This window comes from Gopherus flavomarginatus, chromosome 11 (genome assembly GCF_025201925.1).
Source record: "Gopherus flavomarginatus isolate rGopFla2 chromosome 11, rGopFla2.mat.asm, whole genome shotgun sequence".
NCBI lineage: Eukaryota > Metazoa > Chordata > Testudines > Testudinidae > Gopherus > Gopherus flavomarginatus.
Genome location: NC_066627.1, coordinates 14,730,533 through 14,750,320, shown reverse-complemented (window position 1 = coordinate 14,750,320; position 19,788 = coordinate 14,730,533).

Sequence of the window (19,788 nt, the reverse complement as noted above, 5' to 3'; positions counted from 1 at the left end):
CTCATCTCTATCTTTTTCCTTTTATGAATAAACCTTTAGATTTTAGATTCTAAAGGATTGGCAACAGCGTGATTTGTGGGTAAGATTTGATGTGTATATTGACCTGGGTCTGGGGCTTGGTCCTTTGGGATCGAGAGAACCTTTTCCTTTTACTGGGGTGTTGGTTTTCAAAACCATTCATCCCCAGTACGGGTGGCACTGGTGGTGATACTGGAAGACTGGAGTGTCTAAGGAAATTGCTTGTGTGACTCGTGGTTAGCCAGTGGGGTGAAACTGAAGTCATTTTTGTCTGGCTGGTTTGGTTTGCCTTAGAGGTGGAAAAACCCCAGCCTAGGGCTGTAACTGCCCTGTTTAAGCAATTGGTCCTGAATTGGCATTCTCAGTTGGGTCCCGCCAGAACCACTTCGTCACACTGGTATCCCATCTTTTGGACGCTAAGGTTCAGAGTGGGGGCTATACCATGACAAGGCCCATTGCATCAATTACACAAAGTGGATTTTCTGAAAAAAAAAAGACATTGTCTTTCTTCAATACTTTCTTTGAAAAGCCATCTCGTCTTGGACATTTGTTCAACCTCACAGTATGAGTGCTTATTGTACCTTGATGACCAGAATGTACAGTTCTAACAATTCTTCTAATAAGTAATATTTTTTAAACTCCATCAAATATTCACTCATAGAGTTTAAGGCCAGAAGGAACAATTAAATCATCTAGTTTGCTCTCTTGTATATCACAGGCATGATAATTTCAACCAGTTACACTTGTATTGAGCCCTATAGCTTGTATTTGGATAAAGCATCTTTCAGAAAGTGCTCCAGTCTGAATTTGATGCCATGAAGAGAATCCACCACTTCTCTGGGAATTTGTTCCATCAATTAGTCACTCTCAGTGTTAAAAATGTCTGCTTTATTTCTAATTTTAATTGTGGTGGCTTTAGTTTCCAGCCATTGATTCTTGTTATCTGTTTCTCTGTTAAAGAGCCCTGAGTTATAACTTGGCCATATATGACCCCGATTGGCAACCTGTGTGTGACAAATAGACACATCAGTAGTAGTAGGATTTTATGTTTGTATTTTGTATAATTTAAAATAAAGGATAAAGAATAATAATGTAGCATGGTGTGTGATTTAACCATATCCTGCCAGCCACCCTTTTTCAACAGCAGAAGGGAATGGCCTAATGGGCTATTGGTAGGGATGCATCAGCCAGATCTGTGTCTGGGATGAGTTCAAGGCAGTAACAGACCTTTTAGGGTCACCACTTTGTAGTAGGTTTAGCATTTTAAAATAAGTAAAAGAATAATCACTTCTGGGCCTCAATCTGGGCCTCAATCTGGGCCTGTATTCCTTTGTCTTTTAAGTCTAGGGCTCTTTTATGGGCAGCCTCCTAGCATTTTGCCTTCTCCCTCTCCTCCACATCCAACTCAAAGTGCTTTAAGGTCATTTGTCTTTCAGGTTCTTCCTCTCTTTTCTCAGCTTCCAATCTGGCTAAATCTAGTTTCTTTTGGACCTCCCTTTGTTGGGTCTAAACTTTTGGTGAACTTTGGGGAGCCAAAACACACCCAGACTGACTGTCTCTGCATAATCCTTCCTGAACCCTTTTGAACAAAGCACTGACCTGCAAACTACTCATGACACCCCCTTTCCCTAGTAGCCATTAGCCTTTATCTCTATGCATTTACTTGTTAACTTGCTTTTCCTGTAAAATCTTGATTAATTATGCATGACCATTATCTTTTGTTAATCACTTTGTTTACTTCTGTGTATAAATATTGATGCTCACCCCTAATAAAGGGGCCACACTTAATCTAAAGCTTTTTAGAGCTAAGGATAGTGTGAGCCCGTTGATCAACGCATTGGTGTCTGGTCTCTGACAGAATTGTGTGCCCCATACCAACTCCGCACGAACTCGGGTGCTGGAGAGGTGAGTGAGGACTTGCTTTATTACCTAACACCTTTCTATCATCCTAGCCTTCCTGCTTTTAGCCTAGCCTAACATGAAAGCTAGAAAGAAAAAAAAAAGCTTGTGAATTCCCTTGCAGGACTTAACTACTCTGCCTCCAGGCAAAGAAGAAAAAAAATCCAGCTGCTCTCAGCTTAAAAAAAAAACAAAAACAAAAAGACCTTCACTGGTTTTCAATCAGCCAAAAGAAAAAAAAAAGGGGTTTAAAATCCTCTGGTCTGTGCTTCTGGTTCAAATTTATCTCACCACTGCCACCATGTCAGGGTTCCCTCCCTACTCTGTACTTTGGGGTACAGATGTGGGGACCAGCATGAAAGATCTCCTAAACTTATATTCCACCAGCTTAGGTTAAAAACTTTCCCAAGGCACAAATTCCTTTCCTTGTCCTTGGACGGTACTGCTGCCACCACCAAGTGATTTAAACAAACATTCAGGGAGAGGGAGCCCTATCCCCCTGCAAATATCCCCCAAGCCCCTTCAACCCCTTTCCTGCAGAGGCTTGAGAATAACATACAAACCAAATAGGTTAACAGGTGAGAGCAGACCAGACCCTTGGGTTTTTAGGACACTCGAAACCAATTAGGTTTTTAAAAGAAGCAATTTATTTTTAAGAAAAAAGTAACAGAATCACACTTGCAAAGTCAGGATGGAAGGTAACTTTACAGGGTAATGAAGATTTCAAACACAGAGGACTCCCCTCTGGGCTTAACTTTACAGTTACAAAAATCAGGATAAAACTCCCTCTTAGCATAAGGGAAATTTGCAACCTAAAACAAAAGAGAATCTAATGCATTTGCTTGCTATTACTTACAATTTTTGTAATTTTATATTTATCATTTCAGAAGGAGCTGGATTACCTGCTTGATCCTGGTTACCTGGTACAAGGTGAAGAAAAGAGCTGTAATATAACCGAGTATAAATATTTTCAATGGCTCAAACAGGTACAGTAAGATAAAACCACCCTCCAATATAGGGTTAACCAGGCCATTAAACACATGAACAACAAAATTCAGAAACAAAGGCCCATAAAAGCAGACCTGTGAGAAACGGGACCAATTTATGTACCTTAAAATGGGAAAAAGCGGTCACTCGCTGGAATCAAAGTGGATAGGCCCTTGCTCCATAGTGGACCACCTTAGCTGATTGATATACTACACTGAAAAACTGAAATGGGTAAATTCTTCACAAATTCATCTGTTTACATATATAATGATGTTTGAAATCTTTGAAGAAAAGAACATCTCAGAACCTGAGCATGAGGTGCTGCTTAAGCACCACCATTCTAATCCATGGAAAATGAGACTCCAGCATTAGGTCTGTCTTCATCTGCTTCTGGGAACTTTTAGTGCCCAGATAATTAGAGCAATCATGGGAGAAGATGCAGCCCTCTACATAAGCCAATATTTAAGGAATAATTCACTCCCCACCAGCCAATCAAAGTCCTGGATAAAACACATTGACACTCTAATGGACGACCAAAACGAGATGTAGTAGACATCATATTAGGAGAAGTTGCTTTTGGAGCAGGAATTATGAATACTGTGGACCTGGAGGTAATTGAGAATAAGTTCCTTGTCCCAAGTGAAAGATAGTCTCATTCACAAGCAGGCAGATATAAGTATGGATTTGGTACAAATAGGTCTGGGGAAACCAAAAAACAATATGGAATATGTGGTGGTAGGTGAACATCATTTCCTGGCTGCTGTATAAGCAACAAACAAAACTAAGAAATAAAACTGCCTTGGCCACAGGAAGTATTGAGATGTAATTTCTCAGTTTAGCAAAACTTGAACACAAAATGTTTTGGGTAATACCTTGGAATGTTTGAGTATTAACGCAACTTTTAAAACATCAGAAGACGTCCTTGTTTGACACCCACAAATATGAATGGATGCAATATGTCTCCAGCATGGTTAAGCCTGATTTGATATATTGTTAAAATTGCTCACCAACATTTCATGGAGACAGAAATATGGAAAGTAAGCCCACTCCCAAAATTGACCATGGGTTCTGGGTCAGTGGATCCCATGTGCTTCTAAAGCTAACTTGGTCTGGGTGGAGTCTGGTCACTGTTCCTGTTCCACACTCCCAGGTTCTGACCCCTGGTATCCTGTTGCCTCCTGAATCTGGAATAAGTGTCCCAGATTCCCTGAGCTACTCTATTTGTTTACACGCACTCCCCAAGAGTTCCATCCCACCATGGTCTCTCTGAGCAACTTGTTTAAACCCGTCAGGGACAGCATGGCAGGAAAGCAAGGCCATGCGGAGGGATTTCTTAACCAGACTGTAGCAGGGTGGCCACCTGCTATAACCCTGAAGGGCTCAAAATCAGACCTGGTTGAGGGCTGAGGCTGGGAGAGGATTGCTACTAGGAAAAGCAGCAAGCCTTGGCGGATTGGGGAACCAGCCACAGATGCGGTCATGCCCTAATCAGGGCCCAGCTGGCCCTTATAAGAGGGCAGTGGGCCAGGAGCATAAAAAAGGAGTCTCTCTCTGTCTCTAGAGAGAGAAGGGTTTGGGTGGTGGGAAGCTGAACCAAGTACCTAAAGTGGCGCCATGCTGGGGAAAGGTCAGAGGAGCTGGAGAGCTCTGGCCTGGAAAACCCCAGGCTGCAGGCCTAGTTAAAGGCCTACAAAAGGGTGCTGGGACTGCAGACAGGCAGCCAGAGATAGGCAAAGGCAGCAGTTCTTAACTTCCTTGCCTATGATGAGTGGTTTACAGACTGAAGTCTGCCCCAGGGAGCGGGGGCTAGATGATGACTGGCACTAGCCACTGAGGCAAAGTGGAGATAGGCGGACAGGGGTTCCCCAGGGAGGGGAGACCCAGACCTGTGAAGATACTGCCAGGGGGAAGCACCCTGGACTGAGTGACTGGGGCCCAGCAGGACAGTGGGAAACCAGGTTGCAGAGTTCTGGAGATGCTAATTCCCTGGATTACCAGCAGGTGGCGCCACAGGGGTGAGTCCCACCCCGCCCCACAGACTCACTTCACTCTTAAAAGCACTCAAGAGTTTTAATAAAAAGATCTCGGTCTGATCTCACCCCTCCTGGGAGTCTGAGGTTTGGAAGTAACTGAGCCCAAGCACAGTCCTTCCTCTTCTGTCCCTCCTTCTCTTCCGGCTTAGATGATGTGATGGGCAGCTCCCCGATCACAGCATTTTGCTGCTCCTACATAGGGGTGATAGATATGGCAATTTCCTGCAGTATCCTGAAAAACCTGATTACATTGTGTTTAAGTCTCTTTGGCATCCATTGCATTAAAAGCAAAGGTGATGGATTGTTGTGAGTCTCAGGAAGTATTATGAACCTCAGTGGACAAGAATGGACTTTTGAACAAACCGTATGAAATTATTTCCCTTGGGAATCTCTAGGGGGAGGTGACTGCAAATTTTTGCCTCTGGTTGTGCAAAACCCCAGCCTTTTGAAGCTGCTTCCTGAGGAAATGACCATTCCCTGCTGATTACGTCTTCCCATAATCTGAAAATCGAAGGCCCACGCTGTGTAAAGGAAAGTCTGACCTATGCATGCAGGTTCTTGTTCTGAGATAAAGCTGCTATGAACTTGTTACCAGAGAAAAACCTCTAGATGGAGTTTGAAGGACTGAGGTGGGGTTATCCCTGGTTGGCTCATTAGCATCTGTGTAGGTTCTTTTATTGTTTTAAGATGTTTCCTCTGTAATGATTTCACCTGAACAATAAATGCTTCCGCTTAGAAAGGGCTGTGTGGTAATTTATGACTATGGGCATTTACAGGCCTTTTAGGGTTTGCTGGAAATAACACAGGAGAGTAAGGGCATTTTGCAGCCTGGAAAAACCCTGGTCAAGAGGGACAGATATTTTGAAGAGTGGTGTCTTTCCCTTGATAAACTAGTAAATGTCTATCAGTTATTATTAAAAGTTTTTATCTCAATAAAAATGGAAGATAAATATCTTTTTTTAGCTCTAGTACTATATGAACTTGGCTTTATTATGATACTTAGCTGCTGGAGCTGTATTGAAGTGAAAAACAGCTGTTCAAGGAGGACTTTGTCTAATATCTGAGTTGTTACACTAATGGGTGAACAGTTTTTTTTTTTTTTGTTTTGTTTTTTATGGGATATTCACAAATGCTTGAGCGGGTTGTGCACCTGGGGCCAGAGTTTGAAACATGAGTTAAGCGCATGGGGCCAGGTTTTTTATTTAAGCACTCAGTAAGATTTTCAAAAGTATCTGGGGACTAGATTTACAAGAGGATTTAGGCATCTAACTGGCAATTTAAGGCACCTAAATCCCAGAATCAGGCCTCACTGGGATTCACAAACCCCCTGAGCAACCACCGCCAAACACTACAGAGACCTTTGCCTGGCACTATGTTTTTGCACTGTAACTCTTCTGCTATCTGGACTTTGGACACAGCAACAACAAGGGTGGGTTCAATGTCCAGGGTCCCTCTCACCAATATAACACAACTCCCCCTCCCCCCAGTAACCGGGGAATATTAAACACACACACACACACATGTGCCTCTAGGAGGCAACACTTCCCCACTCACAAGTACTGAGTCTGTATACAGCAGAGAAAAATTTAAAGAAAAGAGAAAAGGAACCTGGCACCAGTTTGGGAAAACCCCAAAACCATGATTCATATATATTCAACCATGAGCAAAACTCCCTCTCTAGGGGACCTTGAGCAGTGTCGTTTGCCTCCATATCTCTCACTTCATGGTGTGAAAAGTCAACAGACAAAGGTCCCTTTAAGATGCCACATCCCTCTCCCTCTACTACGCCCCCCCCCCCATTGACAGCTGCTGTGCTTGACCTGTGGAGAGAGATCAGAGGTGCATTCACATGAGTTCACCTTCCAGATGGGCGGTTGGAGGGCAGGGGGGTGAAATGTCCAGCAATGTCTTAGCTGCTGTGCACCACTGCAACTGACTCACAATTGATGCTATGCATTCTGCCTTGCTGCCTGTTGCCACCGCTGAGCCCTTGTTCATCGTGACTTCTTTCAGTCCATCGCACCATAGTATGCTCTGTCACTAATGTCTCTACACCCTTACGTTCCGCTGACACTTGTCTCTCTACCGTGACATCTGTGAGTACGTCTCCAGGGGTTTCACCCAGCTCTCAGTGATTTCAGGTCTCAGCCTGGGGAACCACTCTGCTAGTGAAGGCTGGGCTGTCTCCTCCACAGAACTGTTGTCCCACAGCCAATCTATGCACTCAGTCTTCATAATCAGTGATTTCAGCTATAGTGGTCACTTAACAAAACAACGCACTCTTAATGGGAGCCTAATCAGCTCTGCCTTTAGACAGAGAAGTGGAGCAGATCAAATGCCTTCTATGACTCTGATGCAGAGCTCTCACCACCATACAGAAACACCTGTCCCCACTCTCTCTCTCCCTTTTTCCACTGCAATCTGGCATCCGGGCCCCCTGCCTAGTGAGTTCAGTCTAGTTGAGGGTGATTCCCTCAGTCTGGACAGACTAATTGTAGTTCTGCTTCCCTTTATTTGTACAATCAGGATAACAACATCTACTGAACCCTGCATTCAATACTAAAGTGATTTTTAACCTAACACTAGCCAATACTGATCACTTTGGCAACACAACTCTGTCTGCTGGATCCCTATGCAGAATAGTGGGTCTTCATGTAAACACAGTCCGGTCCTGAAGCCTTTTTCCTCCAGCTCAGGGGAGAGCTCATTCAGACCTTGTTTACTGTAGTAAAAATTCCCCAGCACATCTGCTGCTGCCTCTGAGCATGCACACTGCTGCTCCAATCAAGGTGTCCAGAGCAATGCAAGAACTGGGAGAAGAAAGATGTCCTGTGTCTATGCCAACACTTTGTCTCTCCTCCTTCTTATCTCTCTCCATTTATCATTAGTCTAGGAAGAGTCTATCTACAGTGCTGTGGGACTGTGACCAAAAAGATAGATAAGAGCAACCCCTTAAAGGGGCAGATCCTGGTTTGCCAGATGTAGGTGTGGCTAATCACCCTGACTGCTGTGCCTGGGTTTCTTTAGGCTGAGGTTGCAAGTGTGAGTCAGCACAGGAGTCAGAAGCAGCACTTCCAATCTTTGCTTTCTTTTTCTATCTCTTTTCATGCATGTTTGTCTTGTTTCAGGATCGGACTCCAACAACAACAGCAGGTTATGGTCATCAAAACTGATATTTTCTCTTTTCTAAGATTATCTTTAAGACCATTAAAAAAACAATGTCTAAACAGAAGTTTTGCATTTGAAAGTCTCTGCATATCTAAAAGGAAAGAGAATACAGGAAATTGTTGCAATGAAATCCTTGTTTAATACATTATTTTAAATATATCTGAACTGTTTTTGTTTGTATGTTTCTTTTTCTGGGACTTAATAAAAAGTTAAAAAAGAAATTCAATGATGGATGTTATAATAAGTCAACAGCAATAAATGGACATGAAACCCGTGACCTCAGTGAATTCTTTGGTGTTGTAACAGTGAGTAACAGTTACTAACACAACTTGTCTTTTGAAAAAAATATAGTTAGATGATAGAAATTCTTGTATTAAAATCTCTGATCTGAGTCCTTGACACATGGACTGGAGACCTGCAGAACTCAACTAATCTGTGTTTGAGAGGTTTCTGGGGTTTAATGTCTGCTAAGGAAATAAGGCACAGAGGGAAAGTCAGTTTGATATTGTTTATCCTATTTACCCACTTGGGTATCTGAACCATTTACTCCAGTGGAGCTAGGTCTAGTTGATATCAGCTGGGGATTTGACCTATCGGACTCCAATGGAGTGAAGGCTGATTTACACCAACTGGGAATCGGGCTCCATTCACTCCTATGTAGCTACAGTCAATTTACACCAGTTGGGGATCTGGTCCCACTGAATCCAGTGGAACGAAGGCTGATTTACACTAGCTTGCTATATGGCCCACAAAAATGAAGGTTGAGCTTTTCTAACTTTCCTAAGGGATTTGGACACACAATTCCCATTAATTGGTAGGTTGAAATCATTATTCATCCTCCCTCAGGGAGTCTGGGACAAAGCCAGGAACTGAGCAAAGATTTCTGTGTCCAGTCCAGTGCCCGAAACATGAGATCGGCTTCATCTCCATGCTACAATGGCTGAACAAAGGTCTCTGGCCTGTGCTATGGGCTCTGGCCATAAAGGGGCCAGATTTTAAAGGGATTTAGGGGCCTAGTGGGAATTTCCAAAGCTCTTGGGCCCCTCAAACTTATTTATTTCAATGGGTGTTAGGTGCTTAGGTACTTTTTGAAATTTCATTAGGTGCCTAAATACCTTTACAAATCTTCCCCTAAGTCTACACCACAGAGCCTATGCCAACAGATGTCATACATTGATCTGGGGTGGCAGAGCCTTCCCAAAAGCGGGCAAGACAGGGGCCTCCCACCCCTCTGTGGCTCCATCTCTCCTCTTCTCTTCTGTGAGGCTCTGTCCCCTGGCCGAGACAGCAGTATGAGCCCAGCCCAGGCAGCTCTGGGGAACTATGGATCATCCACCTGTGTGGGGTGGGGGGAGCCCGAGAGCAGCCCCCAGCCCATGTCTCCTTTCTCCCAGGCCCCTCGCCCATGGCAGGTCAAGGGTCTGCATCTCCTCACAGCTGCCTGGGAAGCTCTTACCCCAACCCAGCTCTGACTGGGGGGTGGGGCCTAGGAGCCGCAGCCCAGTCATGGTAACAGATGTGTGGACAGCTGTGTGGAGCTGCAGATCCTTCATTTGTCCTGGGTGGGGAGTCCAGGGGGTGGGGTCTGTAGCTCCCTACAGCTGCCTGGCTCCTCAACTGGGCTCCAGCTGCCAGCCTGTCCAGGGGGAGGGGGGCAGGAACTTGGGAATAAGAGATGGGATGGGTTCCAAGGCAAAACATGCAAGGGCCATGGCTCCCTGTTCCCTCCTCCCTCCTGCCCAATCCAGTGCCCCTGACACTGAGAGTTTTGTCAGCAGAGCTTTGCTGGTCAGGGGTGTGGAGTTTTTAAGCGTATACCTGATCTTAAAGAAAATGTGATAAAATATGTGTTGAAAACATTCTTTTCGCCTGGAGCACCCTGACCATAAATGAAAATTGTAACCCCCCTTTCCTCCCACATGAAGAGATTTAGGAAGGTTTGTGTACATACTAATTCACTGACACATTGATTTGTGGCCAAACATTTTCAAAATTGGATGACTCAGGCTAAAAATAATAATTAGGCTGGGATTTTCAATGGAGCCAAATGGAATTAGACACCTGACATCAATGGAGTTTGGATATCTAATTTCTATATTCTCCTTTCAAAATGCCAGATGTAGTTCTTCTGTGGCATTGCCATAGATCTCAAAGGTGTGTGTGTGTGTGTGTGTGTGTGTGTTTCACTGCTCGACCTTCCTGAAAGGAATGTGTGTGTATTTGTTTTGTGGCTTTTTCTGCTGCCCCCTGCTGGAGTGTACAAGCTCTGCTTAGTGTGTATGCATGTGTCATAAACAGATAAGAAAAGTTAATAGCACAGAAGTACTTTATATCTCTTTGACTGTAAAGGGTTAACAAGAACAGTGAGCCTGGCTGTCACCTGACCAGAGGACCAATCAGAGGACAGGATACTTTCAAATCTTGAGGGAGGGAAGTTTTTGTGCGGTGCTGTTAGTTTTGGTTGTTGTTCACTCTGGGGGCTCAGAGAGACCAGATGTGCAACCAGGTTTCTCTCCAATCTCTCCAATACAAGCTCTTATAAGTTCAGAATAGTGAATACTAGGTAAATAAAGCAAGTTAGGCTTATGGTTGTTTTCTTTATTTGCAAATGTGTATTTGCTGAAAGGATTTTAATTTGTACTTGAATACTTAGGCTGGGAGGGTATACCCAGTGTCTATAGCTGAAAGACCCTGTACATATTCCATCTTAAATTTACAAATATAATTTTTAATCTTTGTTCTTTCCTTAATTAAACGCTTTTCTTGTTTAAGAACGTGATTTTTTTTTTATTCTGGTGTGAGACCCCAGGGAACTGGGTCTGGATTCACCAGGGAATTGGTGGGGAGAAAGGAGGGAAGGGGGAGAGAGAGGCTAATTTCTCTCTGTGTTAGGATTACTCTCTCTCTCAGGGAGAATCTGGGACGGGAAGAAAGAAGGAGGGGGGAAGGTGCATTTTCCTCTCTGTTTTAAGATTCAAGGAGTTTGAATCACAGTGATCTTCCAGGGTAACCCAGGGAGGGGAAGCCTGGGAGAGGCAACGGTGAGAGAAAGGGTTTGCTTTCCTTGTGTTAAGATCCAGAGGGTCTGGGTCTTGGGGGTCCCCGGGCAAGGTTTTGTGGGGACCAGAGTGTACCAGGCACTGGAATTCCTGATTGGTGGCAGCGCTACAGTTTCTAAGCTGGTAATTAAGTTTAGAGGAATTCATGCTGGTACCCCATCCTTTGGACGCTAAGGTTCAGAGTGGGGAATTATACCATGACAGCATGTTCAAGTATTTAGCTGTTGTCCCCCATTGAAATCCTCAGCAGTGAGCCTTAGAGCCTGGATCTAAAGAATTGGGCTCCTGCTATAGCACTGATAACAACTGTGTAGACATTTGGGCTCAGGATCTGAAGCCCATCCCCTCCCCAGGCTTCAGAACCCGAGCTCCAGCCTGACATGCTGTTTTTCATGCCATAGCATGAGCCTTGTGGGCCCAGGTCTGCAGACCCAGGTTGTGAGACTGGCTGTTAAAACGCAGTGAAGGTGTACTCTCTAGGGTGGCCAGATATCCCGATTTTTGGATCTTTTACTTATATATGTAAGCAGAGTCAGGATGAGCTCTATCCTGACATCTGGTGGTGAATTATGGGAAGTGCAGAAAGAATTTCAGGTATTTGCACTGGCACACCCACCCCTCAAGGCATAGCCCACGGCAGCCTGGGATGGTTATTTTGACAGCTCTGGAATTCCCAATTTCTTTATTATTGAGGCAGGAGGAATAAAATGTGGTCACCCTGATTATATGAATGAGGAACTATGAGACTGCTTTATGACAGAGATGACTCAACCTCAATTAAGTAGTACTTGTTAGACAAGGGACATGGGTTCCAAAACCCAATGAATTGAGAGAGGTTGGAGACTTGTGTGTGTACCTGATGGTATGGGCCCCTTTTGAGGGCCTGGAACACCAATTAGACATCCTCCTCTCTCCACTGTTGAGTCCATCTAGAGGCTGCTGAGCTGAATTCACGTTGGGCCAATGGTGCACCAGCACCGGGGCTCCCCTACTACAAACTGAAATCACTAAGAGCTGAAATCACTAAAAGAGCTGAGCTGAGATCACTGAGTGCTGTGTTAACTAGTGGGGGAGCCTGAAGACCTATTGCTAATGCGGCTGGCAGAGCGGAGCAGTTTGCAGCATGTTGGAACAGCCCATGGAACAGTGAGCGGAGTGGAGCGGTTTGTGGGGATGGCTGGAGTGGCTCACGTGTTGGCTGGAGGAGCAGCATAGCTGGTGTAGTGGAGCTGGTCGTGGTGCAGACTGCAGCAGAACTCCACGGAGAGGCAGAGCAGTTGACCCTGGTCCACGTAAGGTGCCTCTTAACACCCTGTGTGGGCCCCTCCCCCCATTTCCACCCAGGCTGGGGGGGTAAAACTCTGCAGATAAACTTTTGAACTCTGGGATGGCACTGACCAGAGACTTTCGGGTTGTTGGACTTTGGGGTGATTGGACTTAAGACCCTAAGGGGGAAAGGACATTGCCAAACATACTTGGAGGTGTGTTTTTGCTTATGGTTTGTGTTATAATCCTGTTTGTGGTGTTTCTTCAATGTGATGCTGCACTGTTTCCCTCCTTTATTAAAAGGATTTTGCTACACTCAGACTCTGTGCTTGCGAATGGGGAAGTATTGCCTCCTAGAGGTGCCCGGGGGGGGTGGTATGTAAGTGTCCCAGGTCACTGGGTGGTGGCTGGAGCCGGTTATGCATTGTGTTATTGAAACGGAACCTCTGGATACTGAACCCGGCCCTTGTTGCTGCCAACTCAGAGGGGCAGAAGGGTTACATATAGGCTTCTATTACCCATCACCCCGTGTCCTGATTTTTCACATTTGAAGTCTGGTCACCCTCTTCTTGGCCAGTGCTGCAGACTAGTGTGCCAACAGGACAGTGTGCATGCACACCCAGGACTGGAATACTGGGGTGGGCAGAGCTGCAAGTACCAGCTCTGCTGCACTGAGAGAGCTCTGTGTGGGGAAGGGAGTGAGAGGGGAAGGACTAAATGTGACTATTTGTCAGCGTTGTTTTTGGGGCAGGTCAGCCAGGAAAGAGGAGCTGTAACTCATGATTATGATCATTGGCGGTGCTGGGAAGTGACTTGGGGCCAGGAATAGTAGGGGTATTACATGGCAGGACTGAGGTACATCAGCATAGCTGTGAAGGCAACCAAGGACTAGGAAAGCAGAGGGCTATGTGTCAGGACTAAGGGGCACTGGCAGAGCTGGGGGGTGTGGGCAGGATAGCAAAGCCTGTCACAATCCAGGTACGTTGGCTGATCTGTCACTGAGACCTAGACAGCTGGAATTGCCTTTCACTCACTGTACCTGGGCCCTGCTGCCTCAGCTAACCCAGTAGGAATCTCTGGTTTGTTTACATGTCAGTTTCACTGCACTCCACACACCGGCCCACTACATCCCCTAGCTAGGTGACACTCTGGTGGAATTTATGAATGAAGGGATCACCCTTCACAGGAGCTGGTCAAACTGGTTTGACCCCTTTCACTTTACACATCAGGGGGCTCCTTGCCATAGGAACAAACCTTCCCCTTCCTTTGTCTAACATTAATCAGCGGCTCTGACTTTCCTTTCTAATCAGACCCAATGGGACTGCTGCCACAACCTGCATTTCCCAAGAGTGTTTCCATTCTAATATCCTCCATGGGACCCATTAACATGAAAAGTAACTTTGTTTCTGGCGCTGGCCCTTAATTCCTTGAGATGTTTGTCAGATCTCCAGGCAGTGCCCAGGTCTCAGCTGAGCAAAACATTTCTCAGAGTGCTGATTAAGACATGAGAAGTTATAACAACCTGTGTGTCCTCCTGTAAATCCCTATAGAGCTGCTGCCTAGTTGGAGAGATTTCTCTTTAGTAGCTGTGTTACAAATGAGCACATAATGAAGCTGGGTTTTTTTAACTGATTATTATTTTTATCCTAAGCAAGAGTCAATGAAATTAACATGTTTCAGATGACACTGCTCAGGGTTCTTCATGCTGGGGATCTGTCACTGCAGATCTGCTATCAGACCTATAGAAACAGCCGCATCCTTACAGACAAGCTCTTTACGGCCTATGGACAGACTGTTCATTGCCACTTGTCTGGTCAGCCACCAGGGTCTGAGATACCTCCTGTTACAGTCTATCCCCTTGCCACTGATGCCCTTAGCAGAGTGTCACAGTCATACTGCAAGCCTCTTGTCAGCTTCAATTCTCACTTGCTTTGCCTGTTAGATTAGCTTCACACAGAGTCAGGATGAATATTCTTTAGTTACCAGTAATCATGATAGATATTTTTTAATTACCTTTAGTGTCCATGACTGAGAAATGTCATAGAATCACAGGAGATTAGAGTTGGAGGAGACTTCAGGAGGTCATCTAGTCCAACCCCCTCCTCAAAGTAGGACCAACCCCAACTAAATCATCCCAGCCAGGGCCTTGAAAACCAATAAGGAAATGTCAGCAGCCTCTGATCACTGAAGTCCATTTCCCAGAGGGATGGACCAATTAGCGGCAGACAGATAGATAGAAGCTGGTGAATGTAAACACCATTAAACAAGTGGACAGAGAGATGATTAGGCAGATGAACACATGACATTGCAGATTGACAGAAGTGTAAATGGGCAATTAGAAATACACATGGATAGATAATTGGATGGATAAAGTGTGGGGGGAGGAAAAATGGAGCGATATCTTGATGGACAGATAGGTAACAGGATGGATAATTAAGTAGATGGTTAGATTGACAGATAATTGGAGAGAGCAGTGAAAATATAAGCACTCTCTCTCTCTCTCTCTCTCTCTCTCTCACACACACACACACACACACACACACACACACACACACACACACACACATCCCAGATTGTCCCATTCAACAATGTGCTTCAAAACTGATCAAAGGAGGTCATTTCTCTAGGTGAGAACTCAGATGACAGCACCCGCACCATGACTGTCTTCCCTTAACATGTCTTCTGAGCCTGCCAACTGGTGTTATACTTGGGTGCTGTGATTTTCATGTGACTGCAGATCCACTTATAAATAATGACTGACCTAGGCTGTGAAATTCAGCTCTAGATCCTGAGTCTCACAAAGATAATTGAGGATGTTAGTTGGTGATTTCTGTGTTAGATCCTTGATGTCCAGGTAACTTCATTCATTTCCATTGCTGCTATGAATTTGATGGGTAGCATCAAGTGTGAGATAATCACAATATCCAACTTCTACCACAACTTCTGTGGCAAATCTGGCCCTATCTCCCTTTGATTCTTTGTCCAGGAATGAGGGTATATCTCCTTTTCGTATTGTACTGCTTTGATTTAGACAATACATTTAGCTCTGATTCATTGTTTGGTCTCTTGAGCATTTTTAAGACCAAGCCATGTGTGTAGTCAATCGGCTACACCTCTGAGTCAGTAGATCTGGGATGTCATGAACATTTAAAGCTACTTATTCCAACTATAGGTAGGGTGAATGGCTGACAGTGAGTCAAAATGGAGTTGATTCTTAGCTCTGTCAGCCAACCAGCTTTGTCTCAGTGCTCACATGTTGCAGATGAGGAAAAATAACATTTGCTCCCTCCACAGGAAGATTTGTTGCATAAGTCAGATTTTCAAGATAATTGAAGGGGTTTGGTGCCCAAATCTCATTGGCAGTCAATGGGAATTGGGTGCTTAACTCTTTTATGTCCCTTTCCTAGGGTGACCAGATTGCCTCGTATTGAAGTTAGGCTTACTGGCCTCTATTTGCCAGGATTGCCACTGGAGGATTTTTTTTATTTTTTAAAATAAATGATGTCACATTAGCTATCCTCTAGCATCCAGTACAGAAGCTGATTTAAGTGACAGGTTACATATCACAGTTAGTAGTTCTGCAATTTCAAATTTGAGTTCCTTCAGAGCTCTTGGGTGAAACTCATCCAGTCCTGGTGACTTATTACTGTCTAATTTAACAATTTCTTCCAAAATCTCCTCTGTTGACAGCTCAGTCTGGGACAATTCCTCAGATCTGGGATGTAAGCTGCTTCTTGGATTATGCAACTGAATGACTCTATCCAATATCTCCAGTCCCAGACACAACCCTAGGAACCTCCGTCTTTCCATGTCCAGTTATGCCCGCTAGATGCTGCAAGTTTATATGAGTTCGTCAGTTTAACAAAGAAATTGATATGTACCAAGTTTGTTATCTCAAGGGGAGTCTCTGACACACTTCAAACCAAACACACTGCTTCAGGTAGAATAAACAAACAAATTTATTAACTATAAAGGTAGATTTTAAGTGATTATAAGCCAAAGCACAACAAGTCAGATTTGACAAATGAAATAAAAGTAAAACATATTCTAAGCTGATCTTAATACTTTCCATACCCTTACAAACTCAGATGCTTCTCACCAAATACTGGCTGGTTGCTCTTCAGGCAGGGTCTACCCTTTGATCAGTGCTTCAGTCGCTTGGTGGCAATGCCTGTAGATGGAGGTGGTCGTGAGAGAGGAAGAGCATGGCAAATGTCACTCCCTTTTATAATGTTCTTTCTTCCCTCTTGGCTTTGCCCCCCTGCCTCCGGAATCAGGTGAGCATTACCTCATCATAGTCCCACACTGACCAAAGCAAGGGGGTCACTCATTCAAGAGTCCAACAGATCCTTAGTTGTCGCCTAGGCCAGTGTCCTTTGTTCCTGTGAGGCTGGGCTGGGTTTGTCCCATACATGCCCTGATGAGGTGTGAACTGACCTGCTGCTATTGGACAGTTTTTGCCTGGGCTCATTTTAAACCATGAGGACACATTTTAAGCCTCATAATGAAATTACAACCTATAACATTACTATAACAACAGTTAATATATTATTACTATAACCACAATGACCAGTGCATCATGAGCCTTCCGAAGACACCTGACACGACAAACTTTGCATTGGATACTACACAATCATGATGAATATGGGTTGCATGGTGTTCCCACAAGGTACAGAATGTGACGCTGACATTTCTATGATTCTATGATTTAGGGTCCATATCTGAAAATGAAATACTTTTGCCAACAGAAAATTGAGATTTTTGTCAGATTTGATGTCTTCCTGTGGAAAATTTTGAGTAAAACAAAAACACGTTTTCTGCTGTAATAGCTTTTTGTGTGTTGGAGGAAATAGCTAGCTCTTTTTGGCTACCCCTTTGGCCTCCTGTTGATTCCAGGCAGGGAGCAGCCTGAGGGTACTTCCACAACCCTCATCTTCTAAAGACTGGTCCCAGAACCTCCAACTCCATAGTCTCCAGGAGGTAGTCACATAACATTTGGTTAGCTTGCTCAAACTTCATCATTTGCCTTGTCTGGAGACTACAACTCCTAGCAACTTCTGGGGTTAAAGGGCTACATCTGTGACACACATATGTGCTTACTTTGCTACACAAGAGGCCTACTTCTGTGTTACCTCCTGCTAAGCATTGGAGTTAAAATACTGAAAAGCACCAAAGGGACTTTGGTGCTTAAGTCTCATTTCAAAAGTTTTTTAGGGCCAGATTTTTACAGGTATTTAGGCACCTGGTGGGATTTTCAAAAGCACCTGGTTCAATGAGTGTTAGGTGCCTAGATGCCTTTGGAATAACCACTAGTACCTAAATCACTTTAAAAATCTTACCCTTGCTAGATATTCAAAGCTATTTAGGCTTTGAAAATTGCAGGTAGATATCTTGAGGGATTCAAAAAAGCACTTAAGCAGGTTAGACACCCAACTCCTACTGACTTCAGTGGGTTTAGGCACCTAAATACCTTTAAAAATCTGGCCTTTAGACACTTGTCCACATTTTACTGTCTGTTTCAGATACATGGCTCCAAGGCACAATTCTTCCCTGACTCACTAGACATGGTGCAGCTTAATGTCCTCTGTTACAGGAGTGCTATATATCTGTATATATTGAAATGGAGAATAGATTAGATGCTGTTGATGGTGTCACGTATATGAAGCATATTTCCTTGGTTTTGTAACACTAACAAAATTCATTGTTGGTGCTTCCTCTGTCCAGTTCTTTGTTTGTGTCGAGAAAGTGGAAGGGGTCAAATGTTGGCATTTGCCATTACTTTACAGCTGGGGAAAATGAGGAAGGGGGGCGGTCTTAAGTAATACTCCAAAGCTCGCAGTGATAAGTAAGTGTTTGGCAAAGACAGAACTAGAGCGCTGGTCTTCAGGCTACCAGTACTGTGCTTTCGCCAGGTGACCAGCTTGACTCAGCAGAGTCCATTACACATTCTAGGGAAGTCTGTGAAATTCTGTGGAGATCAAATACTCCAGTGTGCTAGGGAGGTGGGGGCAAAGTACAAAACCAACCCCCTCATGCAGCCAGCGTGAGATGCAGCTCATTAGCAAGGTAGGTAGGGGTAAAACCAGTTGGTTAGTGATGGAAAGAAAATCCCACCAATCTCAAAATCTATAGCATTTTCCTGAGTCTTTTGGTTTTGAAGAGACAGATTTTCATTTATATTAACAACACTTCACACCACTCTGGCAGTAGAATGAGAGCTTAAAACTGAGTGAATCATACATGTCATGCTCATTTTAAAGCCCTTTATACTTCTACAGTGGTGGAGAATGTCCTGTATGTAAATATGAACCAAGTGTACAATATTCCTATATTTTATATATATTTAGGTTGCGGTGGGGGAGATATGTCACCCTCTGATGCACCGTTTTCCAACAGGCAGGCTATTGTGGGTCATCAAAAGAAAAAAAAGATTGTGAAAGAAAGGAGTTTGTGTTAACAGGCTTTACTGGAAGACATGGTAAGTTAAAACCACAAAACATCTACAACTTATCCTGTTAATTATAGTTTAAAGTAACTGTACTGTGGAACAGGTTAGCCATTCTTTATAATGAGCAACTTGAAAATTGCCATTCAAAAAGTTTGTTCCATTGAGGAATCAACACACCTGTACTGAAAGAATCAGTGTATCTCTTTCCTTTTTTTAATGTAGTATAAAATCTAGGATGAACAAAAGGAAATAGCATTTTTTGTAAATTTTATAAATGATAGAGTCAATTGGTAAATTACTGTTTTACTTCAAAAAAAATTGCAAAAATGAAAATTTCATTTTTACCCATTTTTCATTTGTTTTTTTCTCAAAGAAAACCACAGACTAAAAAGCTTTCAGTTAACCAAAAGTTAAATATGTTCTTTAGTTGCCAGAAACTTCTTGTTTTCATGAAAATCCCTCAAATACTTTATTTATTTACTTGAAAAAATCTGTTTAATCAAAAAGACAATATTCATTGAAAAAAGATGTTGAGGGAAATTTTGCTAGCAGCTGTAATACATTAACCTGTGGAATGTATTAGTCTAGTAACTTTACTGAAGCAAATATAAAAGGATAAGTGGTAGATGGATAGGTCGGTGAGGATAGGTAGATTTCTAATCAGTGCCCAGAAGTGGGAATCTCAGCTCTCATGTTCTATCCTCAGCTGTCTCTGTGATTTGAACAGATCACTTCCCATCCCTGTTTTAGTTTCCGCACCTATAAAAAGGGAAAAAACATACTGACCTAGTCACAGCACTCGCTCCTTAAAGCAGGTCTCTAGTGTGAATTGTGTGGATTAATCGCCATGCTTTGCAGATGTAAAGATCTGCACAAGTGCTAAATATTGTTAACTGTGCAGAATAAATTA